The sequence below is a fragment of the Pagrus pagrus genome (genome assembly GCF_965226575.1).
Source record: "Pagrus pagrus genome assembly, chromosome: 10".
NCBI classification, from domain to species: domain Eukaryota; kingdom Metazoa; phylum Chordata; class Actinopteri; order Spariformes; family Sparidae; genus Pagrus; species Pagrus pagrus.
The window spans coordinates 26,127,301-26,151,614 of record NC_140194.1 but is presented as its reverse complement, the minus strand read 5'-3'; the positions used below and the strand labels follow the sequence as shown (position 1 = coordinate 26,151,614).

Genomic DNA, 24,314 nt, shown 5'->3' with positions numbered 1-24,314 from the left:
GATCCCAGACCTCCACCATTCACCAATGAGTCAGATAGTTGGGGCTTAACCCCTGTGACTTGTGAGGACTCTCTTCTCTCAAACACAAACAAACAGGAAAAGGCATGCACACCCTGACTACCTCACGTACACACATGCACGAGCATACGTGCACACTCATGCATGCAAACAGAACTTGCATAAATTTCTTAAACATCTTGAAACACAAAACTCAATGAGACCGAAACTCAAATTCCATTCGATTTCATTGTAAGTTTCTGTCAAGGCATCTAAGTATCGTATTCTGCATCCGGTTTGCCACTTGATCCTCTTCAGTTGGAGTTTTCTATTTCCTGATGGTCCAGTTCAGTTCTTAACCTCTCCATTGTCAACAAAACACCTTAAAGGTGGCTTTCGGTGTGGGCTTGAATGTAAATTACAGATTTGATCTAATCTTAACTAATCTAATTGACTGTGTGAGTGTGTTTGAGCGCGCCAACGTGTGTGAGTCACAGCCTCAGAAGAAACAGCAACCCGCCTCACAATGGTGGTGTACCAACAGGTTGGGTTCCCACACCCAGCAGGAAAATAAATACTCCATAATCACCGCCTATCAAAACAGGCACCGTACGCGCAGGGTGAAGCGAAAATGGCGCATTCCATGGGAAATCCATAGCGAGCAAGTACATGCTCGCTCCTCTGCACTGACATTGCAGAGGCACAAGGGAGAGATTAGAGGCACATATGGGAGGGCCACAAAACCAGGATGAAAGATGGCTGAGGGAGATGGGGGTTAGGCCCCCTGTTTTTATAAGATGAATCGACGGTTGATGTGACACCACAACGATTGAAGGTAAAATCTGCAAGTGGCTCAAGTGAGCAGACTGGACTTAGTTGGATGATTTACTTCACATAAAAGATTTGGAAATTGCACAACCCCACTGTTAGACCAGGCTCATGTAGGAGGTGACAGTTTTGTAACATGTATCAAATCACAGTTTTGTGACATTTTTGAGCTCAGTGGCCCCAAAAAACCCAAAAGGGTTTCATTCCAAAATAAGAGAGTGGGAGTAAGAGATTGTTTTTTTGGTGAATGAAAAACCTCACTGGCAAGAGGATGTATGTTTTGAACATCTTTAAAACCACCCATCTGCCCACCCACCACCCCACACAGTCCTGCAAGCCACCACGCTGTGGATACAGTTACTGCAATGACCTAGCATTTCACTCTGCCAAGAAGACAGGAGTGGAAACAAATATGAGAAAAAAAAGTCCTCAGAGAAAAAAAAAAATGGAAGGATTTTTTTTCTTAAATGCTGAGTAGAGGAGTTTGGTTATTATTGGAGGTGGGGAAAAATGAAAGAGGTCATTCATGACAAAGAGCCAAGATATGAGGAAACCACACTTGTGTCTGAAACAGGCAGTGGGAACACTGAGCCAAGTCTTAGTCTCAGCTGTTGTTCCAAGCCACACATTTATCACACAGGCACTTCCCCAGCAAGAAAAGAGCTTCACAGGCAGCCACGGAGGGGTGCAGACTTGCTCAAGTGACTAGATGACCCTGAATACCAGAGAGTGGCAGGTCTGCGGGATGAAAGGAGACCTTGTCTTGGCCTCTGTCTGTCGATGTGACTTTAAGTGCTGTCCCACGTTAAGGTAGAGTGAGCCTTTAGAGAGAGACAAACTGCCTCGCAAATATTTGTGCGCTGGATCCACATTGTGGGCCATACGAAGAGGAGGAAAGCTGAACTGGGTGGAATATGGCCTAAAGCTATTAAACACACTGCTTTCTCCTCCTTCACATTCTTCACCTTGGAAAAAATGAACAGGATAGAGAAGGTGGAAGGAGTGGGTGAGAGAGAAACAGAGAGAGAGGGAGTCGAGTCCAACCTCCACTATACTAAAGAGCATTGTATGTAGCACTTCACAGAGCTAACGATTATAGGAAAGCTTTTCCAGGTTTTGGCCATCTGTCACTTTTATGAACAGTGCGGTAGGAAATTGGGTCTTTGGGTTGTTTGGCCTGGGAATAATGAGCCACTGAAAATGATTGTTATAGATGACCTCTCGGCACTGCTCTCATATGGAGCCAATCGGGACCCAGCTCCAGAGGCCTCCTAACAATCAGGGATAAATCAATTGGATGTTACGGGTCAGGGGCAGGGGTGCTGCAGGAGGTAGGCCTGGGAACAAGGTAACAACGTGCTTCCTGCAAGGAGGAGGGCTCAACTCTGGGGTGTTTCTGAGAGAAAAAAGACCTTGCTCCAATCAGAGTGGCATCAAAAATGTGTTAATGCAAACCTGAAATCTTGAAAGGCACTGCGTAAATGGACTAAAGAGCCTATTTGAGGATGAAGTTAGGTAAATGTAAACAAACAAAGGCTTATGGGAAAAAAGGAAGACAGAGGAATGGAGGGAATGATACAGGATGAGTGGGGGGTGTGTAAGGAAAGAGGAGAGAGAGAGAAAGAGGTGTGTATTCCAAAAAGCCTATCAGTCGTAACGCCAAGCCCTCTTCGGATGCCCCTCAGACAAAACAGACAAAACACCCGATAAGGTTGATTGTGAGAGACATTCCTCAGCTGAATGTGTGTGTGCCGATGAGGGCACGTTGTGTGGTCAACAGTGCTTACAAAACTGATACCAAAAAATCCCCAGTGAGTTTGCAGAAAAATGTCACACAGGTAAGTCATAAGGATTCTTATCGTCATGCAGAAACTTTCAGTCTCTTTGTATGACTACAGATGGATAAATTATGAATTTAAACGTCTTTACATAATAAAGGCATACAATGCATGTAACCCAAACTGTTTCATTCTAACTTGTAGAAAAAATACATAGCATGGTGTATATATAAATATTTCGGAAACATTATACAGGAGTAAAATTTACACAAGAAGGTCCTAAAGATACATTTTTCTTTACTTATTATGTCACTTACAATTAAACCTTTGATTGGGTAGTTATCATTTCTGAAGTAGAGCAGACCGTATCACACTACTTAGCTGTGATACATTTAGATATTCAGATCTGAAATTCAGCCACTAATCCCAGCTGGAGGTATCGGGAGGCTCATTTAACCTGAGCCCTGCCGCAGCTTCGTCTTATTTACATGTTGTGTAATCTTAGTTAGCTAGCATGCTAATGTCAGCCACTAGTAAGCCCACATTCAGTAAACCTCTTACTTTTGCTCAGAGTTGGCTAATGTCAAGCTAGTTGGTGATGCTCAGAAAACACCACGATGGCTTCAGGCTGGAATTGAAGGGTTCAACCTTGCGACATGGGGTAAACTCTCTTCCAGGTGGACACTTTTCAACTTCAATGTAGGCTACTTACCTCAATTATTGTGCTAATAATTGTACTACTTTTTAAAGTGAGCTATGCTTTTCCCACCTCCCCCATCTGGAATGAGCACTACATGGGGTCATGTTTGATAAAATGTTAATAGAAATTTACACAGAAATACAATATTTTAAGCACAGAAAGCCACTTAAGACAGCTCTGAAACAATGTTTGTTTACTTTTCAATACTTTCACGTAAATGGCAGCCACATGTGGCCACAAAGAGAATGTTGTACAAAACATAAACTCAAACAGGCCTTTGCAAATAAGAATAATATTATTTAATCATCCACTTGATTATTGTTATTATTATTATTATTATTATTATTATTATTATTAACAACAATATATTTTTTGATCAATTTAATTTTTTTTGATGTGCTACTACTCCGTGAATTTCTTTTATACTTTAGGGTTCTCACAAAGAAATAATAATAATAAAAAAAATCCCCACTACACACTGCAGAAAGGAGGAGAGTACACAGATAATGAGATACAGTTTCTGAAATACAGTTTGTTTTAACATTGGATTAGTATTGTGAAGTGTAACCACATATTATACTAAAATCAAATCCAGAATTGCATCCATTTTTTATTTTGCATTTTCATTACAGCATCTGTGGATAAATTGCTTTAATGCCTCCATTTACTCCACGTAATTGTTTAAAACATATCCTGTTTAGTCATACAACTGTCAAAATGTACAATCACCCAGAGGGGTGTTTGAGCAGTGGAGATGATAGCACACATCCTAGTGTTACATCAGTTTTCAACAGCAGACATCTGGTTGGTCCAGTTTCTTGGTCATTTGTTATGTCATGTTTGAAACCACCTCAGCAGTATTTGACTCTCAACTCTTAACTTCCTGACAGTTCGTTCCCCTGGGCTTTTCGCAAGCAAGGTACAAATGCCAGTATATCCCCAGGACAGGTCATGCAAATGCGGAGGGTAAAAAATGAGTTATGTGTGAGCGTTTCATGTTTCAACACGCCTCTTACTGTCCCTCATACCACCTGTCCAGGATCTATTTTATCCTGTATCTCATCTTTGCCTGCCTCTGATCCTGAAGGCTTTCTTGACTCCCCACAGCCTCTAGTGGACCTGTACTTGTTGCTCTACAGTAATGAAATGTCATATTGAATAAATTGGAAGAGACTGTTTCAACTGGATGAAATGACAAACAGACTACTACTTCTCTTCTCAGTATTTCTTCACATGCTGCACTCCTGGACGGCAGCCTTGAGGAACCCTCCTTTCTTGTCTCCTTCCCCACAGGAGGCATTTTGCAAGCTGCACACTCTACAGTCAGCTCATATCAGAAAGAAGAGAATGAGAAGATGCTTATAAGAGAAAAGAAAAAGAGACAATATGTGTGTGTGTGTGAACATTTTAGTGACTTTGAAGCCCCATAGTATGTTGACAACTCATCCACAGTGTTTTAATCCCTGCTGCCCAAAGCATGCTGGGATAGGCCCCAGCCTGCTTCAACTGGAAGATGTTTTAACCAGGTAAAGAAAGTGAAATCAAAATGAACTGATATTCAAGAGGAAGATAAATGAAAAAAGGGTTTTCAAACAAAAAAATCCTCTCAGCCAATTCAATGCAACAGGCTTTGTTGGCATTAAGTGTATCAAGTTCCTCCCTCTTACTCTGTCCCTGTAGCTGGAGCCGGAGTTATGAGGTGCCACAATCACTTGCTACACGCAGACAGCTGCCCTGGCAAACTGTGGCAAGCAAGACAGTGTATGACACAGTGGTAGAATAAGTATTTAGATCCCATTCATTTGTAAAAAGTACCAATATAGAATGTAAAAATACTCCAATAGAAGAAAAAGTCCCGTTGGAAAAATCCCTTTGAAGTAAAAGAACGTAATTATAGGGCTGCAACTACTGATTATTCTCATTGTTTATTATTTTCCTGATTAATCAGTTGTTTGGCCTATAAAGGGTGAAAATATTGACCGTTTTTTCCCAAAGCCAAAGATGACGTTCTCAAATGTCTTGTTTTGCTCCCAAGAGTAAAGAAACCAGAAAATATTCACATTAAAGAAGCTGGAATCAGATAATTTTTATTACTTTGAAAAAACAGTCACATTGATTATCAAAATAGTTGCCGACTAATTTAAAAGTTGAGAACTTATCGATTTGATTAATCATTGCAGCGCTACATCAGTACTAAGAGTAAAATGTGCTTAAAGTATTAAAGTAAAAGTACTGCTTTGCTCCCTCTGACTGTTATATATGGCATAATTAGATAATCAATACTGAAGAATCAGTGTGTAAGCAGCACACTGCTGTTGTAGCTGCTGCAGGTGGAGCAAGTCTGAACAACTTAACATACAGTTAGCTAGTTTGGTTCAGTGGTTCCTGACATACAACTCCAAAGAGTCACCAGATAAATCGGAGGGGTTGTGAGAGGATTAACGGGCGAGGAAAGTTGAAAAAAAAAACCCAGTTCTGATATACACATTTATTATTTATTATTTTTGTTGAAATATTGGATAATTTGAGCATTTAGTGAATGGAAATCATGAGAGTTTAGAGGGAAAATTACTATTTGGTGGAGGTGATCATCACTCATAGACAGACTGAAATATGACACGATTAAATACTAGTGTTTGTAAGGCATCAAAATCCAGAAAGGTTGGAAACCAGTTACAATCTAAAACAACATAGTATACAAAAAATAATATAATATAAATACAATTTAATTATCCACTGTGTCAACTCTTCATCTGTAAAGTAACTATACCTGTCACATATAATGTAATCGAGTACAGTACATTATTTTCCTCAGAAATGTAGAGTTGAAGTAAAGTAGCATAAAATGGAAATACTCAAAATTGTATAGTCCTTGATTAAATGTACTTAGTTACTTTTCACCATTGACATGAAGGCGATGGGGATTACTTACCAGAATGATGACTGGGGTTCAGTTGTAAAACACATATAAATATGCTAAAGACACACAGGACGGTATGAAAAAACACTTTTTTTTGTGCCTGCACAAAAACATACCCACACACAGCTGGTCAGTACATAAAATAAAAGAAGAAACAAAAACCTCAACAACCTGTTGGCTACTTTTCTTCTTCGGTACAGTTTGACCATGAATTGCCATTAGAGTCCACTGTATAACTCTGCCTGTCAACAGCCCATTGTAGTTCTCAGAAAGAGCCCATATGTTCAGTCCTTGTTACCACTGTCATTCTCATGGACCCCTTTATAACACAGCCTAACGAGAAGCATCATGACAATACAGAGAGGGGTTTCAGTACATGTACTGTACATCTGTGGTCTATAAAGTTTGTGTGTATGGACAGGAAGGCAGGAACAAAATGTTGCCGTGGAAACAACAGTCCCACATAAAGTGGCTTAAAAACAATAACAGATGCACAAACTGTTGGCTCAAGTTAGAGATTATAGATGTTGTTTTCCAATACATGTGAGCATGTAGTTACACACATATACCAGCTGCCACACACAGAAGCATGTTCACAGAATAAAGAGCTTAGCATGTTCCCAGCGCCAAACTGTGTGCCATGTCCACTGTAGCCGCACGTGCACTGTCCACAACAAGTCATGTGTTTTTCTTGCAGCTTGTAGTAATGTCATTGCTCTCCAAAGAGTGCGTGATAACCCATCAAGCACATATAATCATATGATGGGATCTTAAAGTCGACAAAGACAGGAGAAGACATCTGCTTTACAGTAGCTGCATGTAGCCAGCAAATGTTGTATACTGTACTTGCTTCCCTGTTCGTCTTGTCTTTATAAATAGCCTGTCTACCAGGTTGTCGATGTGTTTTTGAAGCAGTCATAAGAGGAAATAAGCAGCTTGGACCAAGCAGCCAATCATCAACAGGCGTCCTGGCTGTAGACAGTGATGTTTCAAATTGTGCAAATTGCAAATGCTGTGTCTTTCGGTTACATTATTGCAAAGGTATGTGGTTGCACATCTCTCCCACAAAGCACAGGAACAATGCTGAGGGCTTAAGGTTGTCTACAGTCTCAGGTGCACTCTCTGCTGGGATGGGTGCAGAGTCAATGCTGAGGGGTCATTCGAATGCAGATACATCACCATTTAACTTGAAAATGTCTAAATGAGAAGCCAAAAAAGACTCTGTGTGCTGTGTCACTGAGGACACTTTCTTCATGTTTTGGATTTTTAGGTTTGGACTTTAAAGGAGACCTATTATGCTTTTTCATTTTTGTCCTTTCCTTCAGTGTTAAACATATTTTCGGTGCATGTAAAAGATCTTGAAAGTTAAAAAAGGTCAAAATACAGACCAACAGAAGCTCCTGTCTCCCACAGAAAACACTGCTCCTGAAATGCCTCGTCAGTGGACTCGCCTTTAATTCTGTCACTTTGTGTCAAATCTGCAGCTAGTTTGGCATGTAAGAATTGATTTAGCACAGCTGCTCTTTTTCTGTTAGCGGTGCTGGTTCAGGCGTGTGTGAGCTGACCAATCAGAACAGACCAGGTAGGAAGGAGGTTATAAACCTGAAAATAAGCATAATATGTCAGTTATTCTTTTTTAAAAGTGCATTGTTTGCACTTCTGCATGTTGTTCATGATGGTGTATATATGCAAAAAATGTTGGCAACATTTTTAATCTCACACATAATGCAAGCACAAATGTATTTATTATAACTGAGGTGACACAAAGTCAAGTATTTACCAACTCCAGTGAATCTGCACCCTAAAACATGACTACGTGGAAGAAACAAGTGATACCATAAAAGCCAAGAATGGCCATCATAAACTACAGATGCATTGTTTTCTATCGGCTTTCATCATCAACACAAAAGAAAGATATATATAGATAGGAAGAGGTGGGAGATAGGAAGCCACAGAGAGAGCAAGAGAAAGTAAGCAGAGAAGAGGGGAAGGGGAACTCTGCACAAAGGAGAAGCCTGGATTAAGTCATGAGTGGCAAGCGACATAGGTTGGATTTTTAACGAGTGAGATCACATCCTCTTCCCTAAACAGAGGAGGAACTCATCCTTGGGTGGACAGGACGGCTGAGCTGAGCCCCGCCACTGTCTGTGAGTGCTCGTGTATGTGTGTGTGTGTGTGTGTGTGTGTGTGTGTGTGTGTGTGTGTGTGTGTGCAACAAACGGGACATCCATTACCGAGCTGAGACAGTGGCATGCAGCCCTGGCCCCGCACGCAGGAGGCTCCACACATGTCAGCAAGCTGCACATGGAGGGACACACAACCGGAGTGTGTGTGTGTTTAGGTGATCCATGTGGGAAGTGGTGTGCGTCGTATGTGCGTAGCCATGTATCACATTATAGAATTTGTTGATGAGCCTGTGTACATATACACTCATCTGCTAAGTGTATTGAGGGGTTAAAATCCACACTTGTGCTTCTTCTTTAAATCATTTCATTCACAGAGCAAGACCAGTCATCTACTGTATGTAATTCACATGCATAGAACACTGGATAAGAATCATATCTTGACCTAATATGCTGCTGTTAACATGCTACTTTCAAAATTGGGACAATATTCAATCTCGTTAATTGACATGGCGCTATCAAGTCATTTTTGTGAAAATAAACCGTACAAATAAATAGATACATATTGTGTAAAAAGTAATATTAAGCGATAACCAAGAATTTTGTTACAGTACTGTTAAGCCCTGGGGTTTGCTATTTACTTGATAGTCACTGAATGCAACACAGAGGCTGCGACTTTCCAAACTCAGTGCTTCCAGTTTATATCAATGGCGTCGGGCTGAAGTCAGGTGCGGACGTAAAACAGGGAGCGCTCTCTGCTATTCACCCTGTGTAGGTATTATGTTACTTTCTACCTTGCAACCAATATGGACAAAATTCCAAGAGATACTCAGCTGGAATATTCATAAAAACGCATAAATTGCTTTAAACTACTCATGCAGCATAATGCAAGTCTCTCAGCCTGCAGAGACACCTGTAACATTTATATTTTTCACTGTTACCAAAGAAACTATTCATGCAAAATCCCCTCATCCTATCCAGGTGATCTGTTCCTCCGTAACTCATGCTGGACCAGGACCAGTGAATCATGGTGGCAGTCTGCACAGCTGTGGGAAACACGGCCTGAACCTTCCTAATTTACACTCATCCAAGGATCAATCATCCAATGACAAAACCTTCCTGACGTGACTTTGTTCCTCCAGTCAGGGTGCGCGGAGGAAGTCAAGTCAGCAGCGGTTCTGTTTCTACTGGAGATTTGGGAATTTAAAAAGCTGCAGACATTCCAAAATATCACTAAATAACATAGTTAAAAGTCTTTCCAGGAAAAAAGGAGCTCAGCGTTCGCAGGTCTCGGCGTCTATAAATCTTGTTTCTTGAGGGAATTCTATCGCAAGATCAGGCTGAAGGATGCCGGTGTATTTTTTTAGATTTATGTGACGAACACGGCCTCACTTTTGTTATTGAAAAAGACACAAGTGTGGAGGCGCCGGAACACACCAGGAATGCAGGTCTAATCTTGATCCCTATCACATATGTTAGGTACCTATCCATTTCAGGACTGTGAATCATACTTATTGCATAAAAGAAGGAACACACACATATAGCCCTCATACCCCTACTTAACTCCGAAAAGGCTGGGACGCTGTGTAAAAACATAAATAAAACAGAATATGATGATTTCCCTGTGTGCGTATACTCATGTGCAAACAGTATATTTAATAGCTGCCCCATCAATTTAATACATTTTTGTGAATAGATGCTGAATTTGATGCCAGCGATGCGTTCAAACAAGTTTGGAATGCTCCAAAAACACCTGTGTGGAACATCCCACAGGTAAACAGGTTAACAGTATCAAAATGAAGGAGCATCCTCGCAAGGCTCAGTTGTTCACAAGAAACACTTTGAGTAGCATTAATCTTTGTAAAAAGATTAATGCTACGTGGGCTCGAGAACATTTCGCAAACCTGTTTTACACAGTGTCCCAACTTTTCAGGAATCGGGGCAGCACTAGTTCTCCCCCACTTCCAATTCTGACGTAAAGAGATACAACATACGAAGCCAATCCTGGCTTCTCTTCCTCCCACACTCTTTTCCTTCCTTCCCTCCCTCTTTCCCTTCACTTCCCATACCCAACCAGACATGACCCTATGTGTAGACTACAGGGTGGAGTAGTAAAAGTCTGGGCTTGGTGTGCTGAGTGGAGATGGTGCACAGATGGAGATGTTCTCCCCTTACAGCCACGACTCTGTAGAAAGATAGAGAAAAAAAGAAAGAGAGAGGAAGAGCTAAAAGAAGGGATTGCAAAAGAGAAATAAAAACATTTGCAGCTTGTTATGGGAATTTTCCTCCCTCGTGGAAACATTTCCTTCATGTCTTTAGCTGAGTAGCCTGTTATTCATCCCTCCACCTCTCTCTCTCTCTCTCTCTCTCTCTCTCTCTCACTCTCTCTCCACCCCCAGCCTACTCTCCCTCCGCCCCCCCTCAACACCCCTCTCCAGACTGGGCTTTCACTTTGGGGGGCCCTCAGCTTCCCTCTCGGCTGACCAGGGAGCTTTCAAGGTACCCTGATGGATGCTAATGCCGGACTCTTTCAGATCGTTTTACAGCCGGAGCCTTTGATCTGCCAGCAGGCCTCTCTCCACGGGCTGCCTGTCCTGAGAAAATGTAAATCCCCGCCTTACAGACACCTGTAAAAAAAATACAGCAGAAAGGGGGACAGAAAAAGAAGTTACTCTAAAGAAAAAAGGGGGAAGAAAAGATACAGTATTGTGACATTTGAAAAAAGGGGGCATAGTTTAGATTGCGGCAGAGCGACAAAGAATGAGATGGAAATTGTGCGGAAATAAGAGCGAGTGGCAAAAAAAAAAAAGGGGACAGGACTGCAGAGAAAGGAGCGGAGAAACTGAGACATGGCAACCAACAAAGACGGAAAAGAGGAATGGGCACCACAAAACAGAGAGACAGAAGGGACACGGACGGAGGCAATAGAAAGAAAGGCTACAACGGCAAAAAAAAAGAAGGAGAGTTCATCTAAAGACCCAGCATGGAAGACAGGAGGAGAATGGGTGGGCGAGAGAAAGCAAGATGGAAATAGTGGAGAAAAAGTTGCTAAAGGCAGAGACAGATGGACAATTTGACTCGGGAAGAAAGAGAAAGAAAGACAGAAAGCCAGCCCAGACAGACATATGAGGCCTGCTGAGCAGCTCAAGGGCGGATGTGTCTGTACGGTTGAAAATTTAGGAAGGAAGAAGTGAAAAAGAAAGTATGGTGAAGGGGACTCCAGTCAGCGGCGCCGGTGACAGCAGTGAAAGAGGCCTCCCTCACCAGCGGCAGGGCTCTCTGAATAGCGGGGGCTGCTGCTAGACAGCTGGGTGCAGCTGATCGGTGGACAGACTCTGTGGAAGAGCGCTTGTCTTCCTGCAGCCAGCTGCTGTGTCCAGAGGCCAGCAGTGACAGCACAAGGCTCAGAATTGATTACCAGAGCTGGCAGTTCAATGGGGTGGATGGAGTGCAGCGAGGTTGACTTCTCTGAAGTATGTGTGTGCACTGTACAGCAGCAGCAGCAGCAGAGCACAGCTGGCACTCACTGTATCCTCTTCTGAGAAAAAAAAAAAAAAAAAAACAGAGGAGGGGAGAGAAGAGAGATTGCTATTATTGTGATCCTCCTTTCATTTTGTCTTTCTTTCTTCTGCTCTTTCAGCCACTTGCTATCATTTCTCTTCCCTTCTTCCCCCAGAGAACCGTGGAGGAAATGGCTGTCTTTGCAGAGGAGATAAACTGCATTGAGAAGAAGTGCTCTTAAACTACAAAGCCTATATGAGTCTTGCTGTACAGACAGCTTGCAGGTACAGAGTTGAACACTTAGACATGAGGTTGCTTTGTATAGCCGGGGCCCTTCCTGTGTGAGGTGCAAGCCCTGCGCCTGCAAACGCTACGCGCTGAATCTGAGACTGACGTATAAAAGAACTCTTGTGAGGCGAATCCGGCTCAACTCTTAATTCACTTTGTTGATTTTATTGCTTTATTAGATTCTGGAGGAAGAGGAGGAATGGACCGAATATCTTGAATGTTTCTGGAAATAAAAATTCCTCCACCTCCACTGGCATTGTCACAGCCTCTGATCAACACTTCCTTTTGTTTCCTCATACTCCTTCATGCTCTCAGCCACCCTGCTGCTCACCGTCTCCCCTCCACCTTCCTGTTGTCCTATCAAAACAGGAATGATGTCATTCTCCTTGTAGCTCCGGATGGGAAGAAAACCTAGCTCAAAGTCCACAGTAGCAGCAGCAGCAGCAGCAGCAGCAGCAGCATCCTCCTGTCTGCATGTCTGTTCCTTGTCAGTCTGTCTGTCTGTGCGTCTGATCGGGCCACATCCGGCCATCCTGACTCCCCTGCGACTCCCCCAGGCCTCTGTGTCAGGAGGAAGGAAGGAAGGAAGGCCCTGCGGTCACACAGGAGGGAGGGTTTGGAGAAAGGGAGGGAGGAAGTGTGAAAGGGTGTCTTAGCTGGAGCTGATCCACTCCATTGGAGCCTCTCACTATAGAAGGGCTGTTTGGACAGGGACAAGGCCAAGCACAAGTGTGTGTGTCTGCATGTGTGTATGCGTCTATGGCTGCGCACCAAGATCATCACAGAGAGGCAGAGAGTTGTGTTCTGTTGTATTTATTGATGGCTCCACTGAAAATATTCAGCATATAATCACTGCTGGCTGCAAGCTAGTTGGGGACCTTAGGTAGTGTATGTGTGTGTGTGCATATGTGTGTGGTGTGTGACTCAGTGCTTCTGTTCATCAGAGTGACAGCTTACCTCAGTGGAAATTCAACTGAGTCATCATGTTCGGTGACTGCGCTGAACATGGCGGGTTTAGCACCTCTCTCACTGCACATACTGTATATAAGCGCACGTACGCACGTCAACACGCAAACACTCATCCATTTTTGTGTTAGAGAAGTTGCATGAGAAAAGGGACAGTAGCTCATCTATGCGATGTGACAACGGCCCGGAGAGTCACCTCACAGATTTTGCTTACTGTCATTTCCGAAGCCACATACGACGAGTGTCAATGTCGTCACGCCGTTTCAGCAAAGGGAAAAATCGAGGTGTAAAAGCTGTGTAGGAAGACGGTTAGCGCGAGAGGAGTGCGAGCATTTGCCAGCAATGGATCTCTTTTGCTTCTGGCTTTGTCGCTGGAGAGCAAGCAGGAATTAAGTGCATTGGAGAATGAGTTGGAAAAATACATTTCCTGGTGTGAGCAGAGGGGCGGCTGGGAGGAACACTGCCAGGCACAGAGGCAGTGAGACACCGCCACTGTCCGACACTTAGCTTCCCCACTGCTGCAGCCGCTGTGTCTGCTAATACAGACTGGTGTTACTGGTCGGATCCCTGGAAGTTAAGGGAAGATATCGAGGAATGGCTGGCAGCTGTTGCTGAGGAGCCTTTCAGACAAAACTTTGGCCCTGCCAGGGAAGTTGCAGGCGCACATGATATAAACCACTGTGTAAACAAAAGTAACCGTCCGTTTAAATGTGTCACTGGAAGGGAAAATCCAGGTGACGAAGCCTGGCGCCTAGTGCTGATCATTAAAGGAAACATATTATACTCATTTTCAGGTTCATACTTTCAGGTTTACATGGTTAAATGCTCAAAAACGCATCAGCTTTTTCATACTGTTCAGTGCTGCAGCACTGTACTCCCCCTCTGTCTCTTTCAGACCCCTCCTGAAAACCCAGTTGGCTCCGATTGGTCAGCTCAGAAATGCTTGAGCCAGCACTGCTAACAACAACAGAGCAGCTGTGCTAAATTAATGCCATTATAGCCACTAGTCATAAATGATGCAATTGTGGGACTTCGTGACATCGTGTGATGTCACAAAGTCACAGAATTAGAGGGGAGAGTGTGTTGTGAGTGTGTGCGAGGTGTTTCAGGAGCAGTGTTTCTGTGGGAGACCGGAGTTTCTGTCCATGCAGACTTTGACCTTTTCAACCTTCAATACCTTTTACATGCACAAGAACATATATAAACACCAAAGGAACGGAAAAAAATGAAAAAGCATAGTAGGTCTCCTTTAAGTTTCTAGCTAAAACGAGAATTTATTATGCCTCGAGTGCGTGCACAGTGCATCAGTGAGAAAGAGAAAAACAGAGACAGTGAGACAACATTCTTTCCCTATGTTTAAAAAAGCTGCTGCCCCAGTATTGTCTGCCAGTTACAGTTAAAAGTTAAACCATAAATCAACACATCACTTCCTGTATTGTGTCATTATTGTTTTGTTTGATTTATAATTTCTCTCCTTTTTTTTCTTCCTGTGTATTCAGCTGATAAGACTTAACAGCCGGGGCTTGAAAAGGCACACCCTTGCCTGCTCTTGTTCGCCTACTAAAAATAAGCGGTGAAGTAATGCGAAAAACACTGCTCTATTTACATTCTGGTAAGTTACAGCCTCGACACTGCCTGCCTGCCTGCCTGCAGTGTTGAATCTGGGCTAAATGACTGAGGGGAAATTTTGCTGCCTTTTTTTTTTTTTTTTGCTGGCCAAGGGACAGGGAGAAAATGGTGAGAAAGTGCAGATAGAGAGAAAGAGGGAGAAGTGAATAAGAAAAGCAGAAGCTTGTCTGAGAAATGAGACAAGTGAGGTCGCCTTTATGAAAGACAGGGGAAATAAAAACAAACCAAATGATGGACATAAAAGGTAAGAGGGGACAGATATGTCAGAGATGCCAGAGCGAGATGAGTAGAGGAGACGGACTGCTGTCATCACCATCAGACATGCGAGTGTGTTTGTGTGCATTTGTACTGTGGCATCTCATTCCTCCCTAATAGCCAAAGGGAGGTGGTGGGCACAGATAACAGACACTGCAGGGCGGACGACGGATACAAATCTCCCTGGCTGAATTTATGAATGATTGGGATCAGAGGGGCACGTGGATGGATGTGTGCGACCCGCTCAGGCCATCACCACGCATCCCCACTGACGACACCGCTGTCCTCAGACAGAGAGAGCGAGACGGAGACCAGGGACATGATACCAAACGCCAAGAGGATCCACAATCACCCTCACTGTACTCAGCTGACTAGCTTCATGACGCACAGATTCTTGAAGGAGGAAGCACATCTGATGAATTGTTTTCAGTAAACAACAGCAAAACAGCACATGGGTCGCTGGAACGGATTAAAGATGCATCTTATTAAATTCAAGAACCCGCGTGATGGTTGTGACTCAATTCATCTTTGATTTCACTGCTTTCAAAAGTGATGATGACAGCGGTAATTTCTCTTCTGCCTCAGCGCTGGTGAGGTTAAATGACAAAATGTGGATTGCAAAATTGTAAGTAGTTAATCGGATTTGACTGCGGCTGCATCGTGCTGTCACATCCTTACACTTCTGAGTAACTTACACACTGAGCTGAGCTGCTTTGGTCTTCATTTGCATAACTTATAAAACAGTTTTGATAATCATACTGTGACATCTTGGGCAAATCGTGCCGTAAGTGGCATCAAAGATTAACTTTAATGACAGCCTGCTTGACAGTAAGATGCGGCTGAGCAAGCTGTTGTTGTTTTGGACTGATTCACAATGGATTACATGAATCCCTTCAAAGGACACTAGTCCTGTCAGTGATGTATTAGTATCTCATGTATATGATTATAACATCTGAATCACACCTCTGCCAAGGCCCAACAATCCCCTTTAATTCAGTCAAGCCTAATCCAAAATCAAACTTGAAAGCCTGTATGACTTTAAATTATAAACCACCCGTAACTGCTTAACCATCGTTTAAGCTCACCTGATCTGGGATCCACATTAAATTTTACTCACTCATAGATAACGGCCACCTAAATACGTCTGATTTTTTTCATCAAGATCCATGCGTTATTCCCTCAGAAATTAGCTCAGGAGCTTCGGACTGAGACGGGCTGCGGCTTAGCATGCTAACTTATGTAGATATTTCTGCAACACAATATATATAGACATAATAATATGAAAACAGCACCAACAGTTAATGGGGCCGAAACACATCCTCCATCCAAGTTTCGTGGAAATCTGTTTAGTTTTTTTTGTGTAATTCTGATGACAAACCAACCAACAAAGGGACACTGGTGAAAACATCCCTCCTTGGTGGAGGTAATCAGACTTTAAAACCTTTTCTTTATGTCCTCTTTCTTTCCTGTATCCCTAGAAAGTGGACCATTGTTACTGTCAATAGCATCATGTCTTTTTGCAGCAGAGAATAGAATAACCTTTGGCTGCATTTGGGACATAAAATCAAAGCATCTGCTTAAATCAACCGAGCTTCTTTAATATTAGAGTGAAAATCTGCCAAAAGCATGATTTCTTTTTTTTAAAGCAATTTTTTGACTGCAAATCTGGTGCCTTAAAGAAAGACAATGTGTGGACACAGAACTGCAAAACTGGAGGCCATTCCATGTAGCATGAATATCTCCAACAATCTCCTTTTAAGCTGGAAACAATTTAGAAGGTCTTGGGTGAGTAAAATAATCACGTAACAAAGTCTTGATTAAGCCACTTAGGGACTGATGGAGGGCAAAATGGTTCGATGTGGATAACTAGATTTGGTTCTGTGCACATAAAGTAGCTAACCTAAATTCATTCCACTGTTTCCACTTCATTAATGACTTCTCTGATATGTTAAATGAATGCAAAGTGATGGCAGGCATGGTTACCACAGTGAAGCAGCGTTGCACCCAACCAGCTGATGATGAAACAGAGCACGGACTTCATCACGTATTTTGCCACCGCTCACCCTTCCCTCGCCTCCCAAACCTCTGATCAGGAAAAAGAAGCAAAAGGAGCTTGTTTGCATCTTATCTGCAGGAAATAGCATTAGCCAAATTGTGCTCTTGGGTTAGGGCATGAAAGGGATGGCATGGCTGTGGCCATCATTAGTCCTGTCCCCCGACGTGCGGCCTGCCTCTGATCCGGAGCCAGGGCTGGGCAGGAAGGCAGAAGGTGGGCAGGAGAGAGTCGGCAGCCCCTGGGTGGGCTCGACCACTTGGGCCTCGCTAATGGGCCGGCAGCCATCAGCCTGGTATGTCGGTATGCAGGCCGCCACTGCTCGTGCCGACGTCAGGGGATTTTAAATCGGCTGGAGTAGACGATTGTGAAACAAGAGGGGCCACCCTGCCCACCTCTCTGCCACTATTACTGACCATCCACTTCTCATCTTCCCATCTTCCCAGTGAAGTGAAGCCAACAGAGCAGAAACTGCAGTGAGTTAGTTCTGCTTGGTCTGGTCTAATCTCGGTGCTTTTTGTGTCCATGTTTCCATGTTTCCTCCTTCTCAGAGGGAGCAAAACAGTCTTTCTCAGCTCACTCACATCCCACAATGCCCCTGCACCGCTACCAATGAGAACTCAGCCTTTTTCCCAGCAGTTTCCACAACGACAGCTATTTTTCCCATGCTCTCCTTTCAGAGAACCTATTTGGGGCATTGAGGCTATCAAACCAGCTGAGAATGAAAAATAACTCTTTGAGAAGTCAAGAAAAAAGAATCAATTCAATGGTTACAAATCACTTCTCGATTTAACCACACTATTGTTCCTAATTGCACACACGTCTTTGTAGAAGTCTTTAAAAAACTTGTTTTTTTAAACAACTTTCTCCCAGCACAACTCTCCTTTTTCTCTAACAATATACTGAAGTGTTATATGATGTTTCCTGTGCTTCCAGAAACAATGAGCTAATCAAAAAGCTGAGTGCCTGTATTTACAGCTCCTTTTGTGACCAGTGTGTCGGGGTGAATGGCTCGTCTGGCCCCGAGGCAAACATACAACCTGCCATTGAGGATAACGGCCGTGTCAATGGGAGAGGCATATCACCTTTGCTCCCAGTATTTTACGACACAAGGCTCCAATGGTAACACAGCTCTGGGGCAGCGGGCAGCATCACAGCCCCGACAGCAAAAACTGTCAAAGACGCAGTGTCAAGTGTCTACTGATGGGACACTCAAGTGTCCCACATTGTACTGTAAAAAGGCTGTGATGTACAGTGAAGCACAGGGAGAAGAACAAAAACAAGAAAGCGGGGGAATGTATATTCTATAAGAGCTCTTTGATACTATAACAAGAGGTTCTCACAACGAGACGAGCAGGCTGTGACACCACAAGGCAGTACACTAGCAGGCTTATCAGAGGACTACTATTAATACCAGTGAGACTTGTCCCCCTGTCCCCTGAGGGAGAACGATGGAGGAAGTCATCGATTCTTCCCACCATAATCTCTGGGAAGGACAGACCTTGCCTTTTCCCTTTTGGGTGACAAGGGTTATTATTCTAAAAATTTGAAAGGGCCCACACAAGGGCTATTTCTGTGCCTTGGTGATGGCGAGGCATTAGAGAGTCCGAGTCTGATCCACTGTAGCACTGAAAAACATTCGTTGTTGAAGTAGCCTCCCCTTCCCAGGACTGTTTCTTCATCTCATTTTAATCTTCGTAAGCTCGGCCGATCTGTCATAACAGCATTTTTTTAAGCTATCTTTGCAAGAAAAACAGCAGTATGAGTTGTTTGATGAGTTGCTTTTGTTTAAACCACAGTTTTGCTTTAATATTGACAGCTTTAAAATCATTTTATGTCTTTATTTCTGAAATTTTCTTCAGCATTTCGCCAGTTTGCCGTCCCAACTAACTGCTCCCCAAGTAGCGGTGCCTTTGCTATTATATTTATATTTCTGACTGACTACTTCTTGACACATGCACTGAAAAATCAATGTATTCGGGTTTGTTTTTACTAGTCTGGAGAAATGCTCAAGTCGCTTACGGCACAATCCAGTCCGCAAAATGTTTGCTTGTCAAGATAGATAAGCAGAACGAGAACAGACAGGCCAATATAAGGTCACACAGAAAATGGCACTGATAGATTTGGATGCCAGAGCAGCTGTCAGAGCAGGTCCTGATGGCAGAGACAGAGGGCTGGAGGACAAACTGCACAGTGGTTGTGACAGGATGAGGATGAGAGGAAGACAGGCAGCATCTGTGTGCGTGTGTGTGTCTGTTGGTGTGTGTGTTTAAGTATCAATGCATGTGTGCTTTGTGTAGTAACACTCTTCCTTTGGCAGGCCCAACCACTACTGTAGGCCTGCGTGTGTGGGTGTGTGTAGATCTGGAGCAGTTAGAACAGCAGTAAAGCAGATGTTTCCTCTGTTTGGCTCTAGAACATGAACATGAAGAAAAACAAGGGCCTGACCCAGAAGACAGGATCTCATTGATGATACCTACAGTAACGGGTCAAAACTAGGATCATTAAATAAAGAAGCTAACACTGAGGAATTAATCACAAGGTTTTTATATCTTATTGAATCATATCTTACTGACAGCGTTGCCAGATCTTGTGAGAGAAACAAGCAACCAGGTCTATGGAAACAAAACTAGGCATTTTCACTTCATTAGACAGGCGAGACAGGAAACATGAGGGCAAGTGCAAAAGAAGCAACTACACTTTAGAAACAAGTCCCAAAAACACACCAATATCGCTTTATAGAAAGTCAAGCTCAAAGTCGCTTATAATTAGCAGACTTGGCAACCCTGCTTAAAGGGGCACTATGTAATAATTTATAGCAATCTACATGTATAAATCACCATTTTTAGCCATATGTGAGCGAATATGTAACATGACATGAAAAATAATACTGTACATCAACTGGCACATAAACCGTGTGCATTTTGAGCATTTATGACGAGAAAGAGTGAATTAATCTGCGTGTTCATACAATCTGTACAAAACACCTGCCAGTGACAATAACTAAGCGCAGCATCTGTGAATGAATATGGGTGTGAGGGTGACTGATAGAGCGAAGAGGTCCACTGAGCTCCACCTCTGTCCAAATCGTCCCAGTTTTGGTCAGCTGTGAGGAGCAAAGCAGCTGCACTGCGCTAATCCTAACAGGCAAACGTTGTGAACACAAGTGTTCTGCTGCTGCTGCTGCCGAACAGCGAACCACATGTCAAAAGTGTCGAGTCACCCTGAGAGCAGCCACTTGACCCAGGAATGCTGTTTCACACTGGACTACACTGTACGCTTTTCCCCTCGCAGACTGTGGCCAATTAGCGTTGAGAAAGTGCACGGTGAGGTACAGTGTGGAAAGAGCAATGCAGTTGTGGAATGTAACTAAGTACATTTACTCAAGTGCAATACTTAAGCACACATTTGAGGTATTATTTCCATTTTATGTTACTTTATACTCTCACTCCATTGACCTCAGAGGCAAAACATCATGCTGTTTCTTTCCACCACATTTATCTGACTGATTTAGTTACAAGTTACTTTTTCGAATACCATTTTTCAAACCTTTCCCGTCCCGTGAAAACCTTGTATCTCCAAATTTGATGATTTTGAATTTTTCTGATAAACTGTTTTTCTGAGCAGTTAAAATGAGCTCGACCGTAAACAATTACAGACGTAAAATGCAACATACACGCTAATGCAGCAGTAATTTTAATACAAAAAAATCACTGAACAACATCAACACTGACAGGAACATTTTACTGCACAATGAGTACTATTACATTTAATACTTTAAGTGTATTTGTTTGATAATACTTGCAAATACTTTAGCAAGTGTTTGTGGTGTGGTATTTTCACAATTTGGTATTAGTACTTTAATTGAAGTAAAGGATCTTAATACTTCTTCCATACAGTGTCAGTTTATGTAAGGTGAGCGGGTCTTTGATTGATCACTTATTTGTGTCTGATAAAACACAGTCTGGGTCATGTGCCAACGACTGTTGAGAAATGCTAGTGCAACAGGGATTAACATCAACGAATTCAACATGTATGCAAACCATTTCATAATTATAGCGCCATCAGGTATTTAATAACATTGGTTCACATGAAAGGCCTGTGCCGACATGCCTGTTCCAACTGTTTCAGCATTTGCTGTATTGGCCTGAACATAAGACTTATAAATACATTTTTGTCTCCTCTGAAGGAGATATAATAAACTGGGAAACGACTGGGAATGAGTTAAGATTTTGATGATATCAATATTTACACATCAAACAGTCCCTCTTTTCATCCTTTTTGCTTTTCACATTGTTGTTTTCTCTTCCTCATGCCATGCAGTTGAGTCATGACGTGGATGCGTTGGTGGACTTTAATTTGTACCTGTCTCTGACTCTCACACACTCCCTGACTATCACTGAGTCTTTAGGCGATGTAGAGAACAGCAGGGTACTTGTGAAGGCATCTCCACCTGCTGCTTCCATGAGAGATGATAATGGTATGTTAGTGGTTTACATCGTTTCATGCATACTCCGTTTGAGGTGGTAAATGTAATATCATTCGGCTGCAGTTTGTAATGTTTTCTGTATTATAGGACAATATTTTTTATAAAGTTGGCTTGTTCATGATTTATGCATTTTTTTATTTATATTTTTATTTCAATGTGAGAACACGTATTCTAAAATAAATATTTAATTAATTATTTGTTTTATTTGGAGTGCCTCTTATCCTCAAAACGTCAAAACCAAGTGTTGCTAAAGAAGAGCGGGTGTCATACAATCATGGTCGTCTCTTTCTCTTTCGTAGTGCATACATTTATATGAATGTATTCATACTCCAGTGTTTACATACTAATAACTCACTGTAAAAGTAAGATATCGTGAAAAAAAATTACTTTGGTTAAAGTCAAGTAATTGGTAAAAGAATAGTACTTGAGTAAAAGTCTTAAAGTATCTGATATTAAATGTATCAAATGATCAAGTAAAAGTAAATTATACATATATTTTCATGTATTTATATATTATATAAAAGATATCACATCAAAAATATTACTTTGGTAAAAATCAAAAGTCGTCTATATGAATAGGACTCGAGTAAAAGTATATCTGATATTGAGTAACAAAATACATTTTCTGGCAATAAATGTACTTAAGTATCAAGAGTACAAGTAAAAGTAAGTAATAAACACTATATGTTTACATGTACGTAGATATTGTATGTTTTGGGTCGAACGATTACCCCAATGTTTTAATCAGATTGACGATAATTAAATTAATAACTGAAACTGATAATTGAACTTATTAAATAAACATAGTGTATTACAAAGTACAATATTTGCCTTCAAGCTGTAGAGGAGTGGAAGTAGAAGAAAATGCAAATACTCAAGTAAAGTTAATGTACGTACAGTACGTACAGTGAGCACATTTGCTCAGTTACATTCCATCCCTGCTGTATACAGTGGGTCGACTGATTACTGTGTCCAATCAACTTTTTTAATTCAACTTAAAAATAAAATAAAAAATGCACTACTTTGACTCAGATGTACCCGGCAAAGTAACTAGTAACTTAGGTTACCAAATTTCTTTTTGAGTCAAATGTGCAATATCTGAGTCTAAATGTGGTGGAGTGGAAGTATAACGAATAAGAAAACGGAAACTCTCAAGTAAAGTACAAGTACTTCAAAACTTAACTTAAGCTAGGTAGTTGAGTAAAGTTACATTCCATAAATGTGAACCTCACCTCTGATAAACACATTTGACACCATGTGACAACACTCTATTGTAGCTTTTCAGCATTAGAAAAATTTTGATTAGCAATTTATAAAGCAAATCAGTCATTGTGTGCAAAGAGACAGAAGTAGAGAAAGCACCTAAAGCTAACATTTACAGGAATTCATGCTTGTGAGGTTTCAATAGCAGAGAAAGACACAATAGTGGTATCAGATCATTGTGATACTGAAAATGACAGTAACAAGGTCAATAATAGATTCTCTGCTGACCTTTACCTCACTGAGAGCTACTTCTATTTCCCATTATCAGGGATTTATACACCTGCAGCAAGTCTGAGAACAGATCACTGGAGCCATGAACTGGACAAACCGGACTGTGAAACAAATGTCAACATCAGCACAACTGCCGGCAGACTAATCCCAGCTACATCAAGTTTAATTTCTGAAGTAAGATCACAGAGGGTGTAATGAGCAAACATTTCCACTACTCCCTCAGAAACAACCCTGACAGAAGAAGCAGGCAGAAGAAAGCTTTTCAGGCTCCTGCGCGAGACAGACAAGCCAGCGAGACTGGTTTCAATCAAAACAAAAGTACAAGCCCAGCAGTGCTGTGATCTATTGTTAACAGAGCTAGTGGCATCTGGGGACAGCTGGGGTACTCACTAAGACAATCTATACTGTCGTCTGTAGGCCAAACATCTAATTGATTATTTCCTCTGTGATGTTTCACGTGTATGTGTTATGTTTCATACATTTTCTTAAGATACACACATCCAGCCAAGAGCCATTTGACATATCTTGTGTCAGTCCATACACGGCTTGTGAGTCTCAGTTTGGCTTGAGATCCAGCGGGTTGAAACACATAAATAAGGCCAACAGCCGACACATGAATCAGCAGCTCACGTGAGCCCAGTGACAAAAAAAGGTAATTCATCTTACCTGAGATCACCTCCTGAGGCCAGTCCTGAGCACCATCCCACTGTCAGGTTCCCATTACTAGAAGACATAACACACAGTGAAGTGTGAAGACAGTCAGAGTTTGACATTGTGACATTTCAAATATCACACTGAAGTTTTACCGGCTGACAGGCTGTGGGTTACTGCTTTGATCAGTAAGTTGTCATAAGTTTGATACAATGTCGATAACAAATTGGAAATTCCTGTTTCTGAGTCAGACAAAATAAGCTCTGACACACTGTGATTATCAAGAAAATAAATCTTTGATGTGTCATACTTTCCATTGTCCTGTCAAATAGTGTATTGTTGCAGATTAAGTGTATGTGACAGCTCAAGCACTGAGCTGCACAAAAAAGTTTTGAAAAATTCACATTGCCTCATCACATGAAAGAAAGTATACAGGATGAAATGCTGGCAGTTTCTGCAAACTACTGATACGTACCATATTGATATTGCAACAATGTCTCATATTACATTCACATTACGTGTTTATGACCTGACTGTCATATGTGGAGACGGAGGGGACGGTGGTGGAGTAACAGGCAAGGAGGCTGGCAAGCCATTGTCCGCAGTTGAAGACTGCATAACAACATTTGTCAATGTGAAACT

General features: G+C 42.1%; 1 long non-coding RNA gene across 1 annotated transcript in view; it reads right to left on the bottom strand.

Moving 5' to 3' along the window:
- Positions 1-23,685: 23,685 nt before the first annotated feature.
- LOC311263744 overlaps positions 23,686-24,314 on the bottom strand; it is a 96,934-nt gene continuing 96,305 nt past the window's right edge. Inside the window, exon 3 of the long non-coding RNA XR_014623398.1 lies at positions 23,686-23,744. This is a non-coding gene — a long non-coding RNA (uncharacterized lncRNA). The remainder of the gene's footprint in view (positions 23,745-24,314) is intronic.